This window comes from Cricetulus griseus, chromosome 6 (assembly GCF_003668045.3).
Source record: "Cricetulus griseus strain 17A/GY chromosome 6, alternate assembly CriGri-PICRH-1.0, whole genome shotgun sequence".
In the NCBI taxonomy this organism is placed as follows: Eukaryota; Metazoa; Chordata; class Mammalia; order Rodentia; family Cricetidae; genus Cricetulus; species Cricetulus griseus.
The window spans coordinates 140199173-140205378 of record NC_048599.1 but is presented as its reverse complement, the minus strand read 5'-3'; positions in this window follow the sequence as shown (position 1 = coordinate 140205378).

Genomic DNA, 6206 nt, shown 5'->3' with positions numbered 1-6206 from the left:
AAATTTCTCCTTTCCCTCAAAATCCACCTACCCCTGTAACCTTAAAGCATTATGAGCAAAATACATGTTTGAAAGTAAAAATGTGCCGGGCACTGGTGGCACATACCTTTAATCCCAGCACTCGGGAGGCAGAGGCAGGCGGATCTCTGGGAGTTTGAGGCCAGCCTGGTCTCCAGAGTGAGTGCCAGGATAGGTTCCATAGCTACACAGAGAAACCCTGTCTCGAAACACACACACACACACACACACACACACACACACACACACACACACACACCAAAAAAAAAAAAAGAGAGAGAGAGAGAGAGAGAGAAAAGAAAGAAAGTAAAAATGCTATAGGGAAACAAAGAAATAAAAACAGAACAGGTACAGAGGAAGCCACTGCAATTTTCAACAAGCCAGGGAGTCCTACGCTACATGGGCACTACAGCTACTAGTGTCCTATTACTCATCTATACCCACAGCTAGAGTGTGCTTGAAGGTAGAGACTTCCCAAAGTGTTGGCAGACACAGGGATGCACACCTACATAACACAGCACACACCTGCAGCCTTCCCTCCTTCTGGAACTGAAAGGGATGGAAGCTGGGGCTCTGCTCCCCGGCACAGCACGCGGCACAGCAGATGCGTGAGTACTTGCATGAACAGGTGATCTGATGGCTCCTGGGCTTTCAAGTTCCTGACTATTCAGAACTCTTCAGGATCAGGAAAGCTTCATGGAGGAGGAGGAACACGTTGTCTACCCACCTGCTCCCATGGAGGGTGGAGGTGTTATCTTTCCCCAGAGGAGAGTGAAGTGAAACACTAAGGCTATAGCAGACCAGCAGAGGAAGGTAGAAGAGATGGCAGCCAGGCTTTCTGGGAAGCAGGCACACCTTGCCTTAGAACAAGAGCAGGGAGCTTCCCAGAAATCAGCCAGCCCTGGGATGCCAAGTAAGCTCTGGTTTGGCACAGGGATCTTCCCTCTTTCCAGGCTGGCCAGAAGCAGTTTTAGGGAAGAGTATCTCTGGCCACTAGCTAAGCAGAGGTTTTTCTGGTGCAGTTTGGCCTGAGTAGAGAAGCCCGCACCAAGGGATAGGCAGAGGCTCTGGGTGAGGGGAGCCCACAGCCAGGCCCTTGTGCCCAGCAGGCCATGGTCATCCAGGGTTCAGGAACCACAGGAGTCAGGACAAATGGGCCCTTGTGGTGCAGGGGGACTGTTTGCTGTGCCAGGGACACTGCGTGCCCAGAGTTGCCACCAGCCTGCAGCCCAGGGCTGGGAAGCCCTTTCAGAAGGACCTCCCGAGTTGCCCTGGCCTGAAGAGAACTCAGGATTCCAGCTGCCTGCTGGGAGTCGGCAGGGCTAGTGCCTGCTGCCCTATTTCCCACAGAACTTTTCCCACAAGGCAGTTCCCCTAGACCAGGGGTTGATGGCACTGCTTTGTCCTACCCTCTGGCTACCTGCTGGCTCTCTACCAACCCTTAGACTTTGTTCCTGCACTGGTGCTTTCCTGAAGGCAGGACTCTCAGACACTTTGTGTCCATCTGTTTATATCTGGGAACCTAACAAGGGAACAGCAAAGGGCCAGGCACTCACCTCCTGCCAGGGCCTGCTAGGGCTGCCTGTGTCTCCATGCCCCCATGTGGTAAAAGAATGACACGCATGCCAGGCACTATGTGGAGCACTTTCCAGCCACTGAACTGCTGGGTAATCTGAGAATGATTATCAGCATATGAACAGATCAGAAAATGGACACTGGGGCAACTGAGGGCACAGGCTCACATCCCCTACCCCACAGCTAGGATGTGAGCACGTATTTTCCTCTTCCCCTTCAGCACTGGACCCCACATACAGCCACTTGTCCCTTCATATATGCACTGTTTCAGCCACCTGTAGGTCTGTCATGTCTGGGGACACACACAGGTGGACAGCAATGATAAGGGCCTGTATTTACTCAAATGTGGGCCTGGGCATCAGAGGGCAGGGGGATGTCCCTCAGCCACTCGTGTGCACACAGCACACACTGATCCACACCCCCCACAAGGCAGTGAAAGATACAGCTGCTCCATCTTAAAGGCCCAGAGCTCGTGGAAGCACAGCATCTTCCCCACAAGAAGAGAGGGTGTCCTGGTGGCTCACTCCCTCAGACCCTACATCTGGCTTCTGTGCCTAGCCCCTGTTCCTTGGTAGGGTTGTTGGGAGCAGTGGGTGAAGCAAGTACTCTGTGAAGGGATTTCCCCACCCTGGATGCTAGGAAGGAAACATTCTCAGAATCTCAAAGACTTTGAGATTACGAGTCTTATCCCCTTCCCAGTGGGCACACGTGTCCCTCCAGCCTCCAGCTGCCACTTCTCTGGCCTTCAGGGCTTCAAGCCAGGTTAGGGTTTAATTTGGAGCATGCATGTTCAGAGGCCTGAAACTGGCCTGGGGGAGGCAATGGATGACAGCAAGGCCCCCTCAAATGGCTCAGACAATAGACTCAGCTTCTCAGGGTCTGTCTGGGAAAATCTGTGGAGTTAATTCAGCAACCTGTTGCCTGCTCCAAGGGTAGTCACTTCTGGAGAACCCAGTAGCCATCCGCCTTCAGTTTAGAGACAGACACTCCCTGTAACTTTGGAAGGCCTACTTGAGTGGTGTCTGGTGGAGTGCCCTCACACACACTCCACGTCTCTAGGAGTGCAGAGGAGGACATAGAGGCTTGGGGTTAAGGAGCCTGCTCAGGTCCAAGCCAGAATTTCCACCAACCTAACTTCTTCCTCCCTTCTGCCTTCCAGACCACCCAGACCTGCTAGCACCCACCCCCCCTCTCCTTGTCACAGGGGACAGGAGATGGTGCAGGCAATCAGGGCTGGGCCTCAACCAGGCATGGGTGGAAGGGGCAGGAATTCCTTTGAAATGGATTCAGTTCAGGCTGGGGCAGCCCCAAGACTTCAACCCCCCCCCCAGTTTGAATTTTACTGGGATGTCTCACCCACCTCCAGTCTCCTGGGACAAGTCTCCTAGGGTCAGGATGGAATCCCAAAGAGGTGGGCTGCACAGGCTCACCTCTCCCTCTCTCCCTTGGTAATAAAGGACCACAGGTGGCACTCAATAGAAATGGGTCTGCCCTCTCCAGGACAGCAAGTTCCAACCCAGGTCGAAGAGAAGAGCTTGGAGAGGACCCATTCCTCTCACCCAGCCCTGGGACAGTGAGAAGCCTCTGTAAGGGGAAGGGTGAAAGAGATAGAGCTGTGCAGAAGGTAGGGTGCCCAAGCAGTGGTGGGTTGGGGCTGCATGCTCTGGTTTCCATTCCCTCCATGCTGGATGGCATGAACTAGGGCAATCTTGGTCATTGTTTACCCATTCTTGCCTCTCCCCTTGGCCAAACACCCACCAAGAGCTTGCCCAAATCCTGCCTCTGTCCCTCAAGTTTGTCCAGCATACAGCAGATGATACCACAGGAACCGCCCAACTCTGAAGATGCCCACACCCGGGCTGGAGAGATGGCTCAGAGGTTAAGAGCACCGACTGCTCTTCCAGAGGTCCTGAGTTCAATTCCCAGCAACCACATGGTGGCTCACAACCATCTGTTATGAGATCTGGTGCCCTCTTCTGGTGTGCAGATATACATGGAAGAAGAATGTTGTATACATAATAAATAAATAAATAAAATCTTTAAAAAAAAAAAAAAGATGTGCACACCCCTTTGGTCTGACAGATCAGGCTAGCATAGCTCAGGTCAGAGGACACTGTATGTAGCCCAATGTTATCCAGTAGGAGAATGAGCAAGGCTGGCTCCCTCCTGGGGCAATGAGTCACTAACATCTCACTGACTGCTGTCACACTCAGCCAGAAAGTCTGGAGATCAATCATGTCCTCATACCTACCTCATTCTAAAGTCTACCCTACCCACCCAGCCCCATACTGCCCTCTCCTCTAAGCTGTAAGGCCACTCCAGGTGGTCAGAGGCCTCCTCTTTTCCAGCTATGCTGGCCTCTTCTCCTCTGACTGTGTCTTTGGGCAGTCTTTTTCAAGTACAGGGCTAGTGCTGAATACAGCATCTAAGGGACTAGATAGCCACATAGCCCCTTGCAGGGAAGATAGGAGTAGGAACTTTCTTGCAAAACACAGATAGGTTCTGAAGAATGGTTGCACAGGACTTTAGTCTCAGCACTCAGGAGGAAGAGGCAGACACATCTCTATGAGTTCAAGGTCAGCCTGGTCTACATGGGCATACCTTTCTCAAAAAAATATACAAACAAAAAACAGACTGGCTTCGAAATCATTTCAGGATATCCAGTACCAAGCCTCAAACTGGGATTCAAGCCTGGGGTCCAGCTCACAGCCAGTGTACCCAAAGCCTCAACTGAAGCCCTGAAATCTGTCAGCAAGATGGATTCAGGCAAGTGGAGGCCCTGGGCCTGACTTCTCACTTCCCATGTAAGTCCTCAGTATGTGACCTAACTCACAGGGTAGTGTTTATGTATAGAATGAGCTCATAGGCAAAGGGGCTGATGAGACACAGATGGAGAAACAGGCCAGTAAGGAGAAATATGCTGGGGTCATCAAATATGCTGGGGTCATCTGGCTAGTTAGTTGGTTTAGAATCATAGTCTTGTATTTCAGGGGCTCCAGTGGGTTCTTGGTCTCTGCCACACCTGCTGTGTCACCTTGCCCCAGGTCCAGGGAATTCAGAGATATAGGGGTGTATGCTCTTCCTGTATGGCTGGCACTAGGCTACAACTGACTGTACCTCTGATTCTAAATATCTGACATTCTACCATTGCCTAGCTGTCACTCAGGTATCCAGGAAATGGCCTCTGTTGCTATGGGATGGCCTGATGTTTAGCAGCTGCAGCTTGGGGTGCTGGGAAGAGGGAGTAGACTGGGGTTTCCCTCAGGAAGGATCCAGGGGGTCAGGGCTGCTAGGTTCTGTGTGGAGGGTGTGGGTGGATCAACCATGAGAGGTACCCATGCAAACTCAGAACTAAGGGCCACACACAGGCAGTGGGAAAGCCCCTAGCTGGGAGCCTTCCTGCAGGTATTTTGGGGGACTGCAGTTGCCAAGCAACTGAACGAGGTTGCCATGGGAACTCTCTCTTCTTCAAAGGCTTGTCATTTTTAGGGGGAATGCCACAATCGTTCATCTCTACCACCTCAGGCTGGCTTAGATACCTGTAAGGGGACCTGGAGGCTCCCCCAAACCCACCATACCCACTAGAAAGCCAACTATCCATACCTCTAAGAAAAGACTCCTCAGGGATTATTATTTACTTATTTTTCTATTTATTTGTTTTGAGGCATGAATCTCACAGTGTAACTCAAGATGACCTTGAACTCATAATTCTGCCTCAGCTGGGATTATAGGAGTAGACCACAATGACCCTCTGAGAGAGTATTCTTTTGAGGCTCAAAACCCAAGAACCCCAGCAAAACACAGAAAGCAGATTTGAGGCCCTCACTAGAGTTAAAGGGATGAAAAAACTGTTTAGGTTTGTTTACATCTCCATTCCTGCTAATCACCACCTCAGGGCCTTCCTGCCCTGCCAGGGCTCTGACCACTGGAAGCCCAGTGTAATTGGAAGGCATTCTCCACCCCAGCCCTGGCGCCTGGCCCCTCCCTGCCTTGTCTGTAAAGGAGTGTCACCTGGGGCTTGCCATTGAGGAGCTAGGGGTTGTTCCCATACCAGTAGACCCTTTCCCTCAAAGAGCTCTGAGCTGCTACAGTGCAGTCAGGAGAACAATGGTGTAAGGGCTGTCAGGGCTCCCAGCACCACCCCGAAGAGCACAGTCCCTTCCTGGCATGGGACCCTCACTCACAGACTTTTGGATGTCAGAACTGGAGCTGAGCCCTCAGTCACACCCTCTCCCATCACACCAGCTGCTGGCCCCATGCTCCTGCCCTGTGTTATGGCCTGTTCACTAACAAGCTAAGGCGCTCTCCACCTGAGGCCACATGCATGCAGTTCTCTCCGTTAACTGCTTTGTTAACTGACTGGGTCAGTGGTCCACTTACTATGAGCTCAGGGCTGAGACTGTACCCAGCAGCATTCATGGGGGGAGGGGTGGTGTGGGTAAAGGGTGACAGTGAGAAATGGCCTTCACTCCAGACACTCTGCCCCACCTCACCAATTTTGACTGGAGTCCGTTCCACATTTTCCTAACCACCCTGCATACCACAGGGCATTTAAGGAGACCAGGGGCAGCAGGGCAAGCTGGGTAACCATACCTCCTTTGGGACAGGGAAAT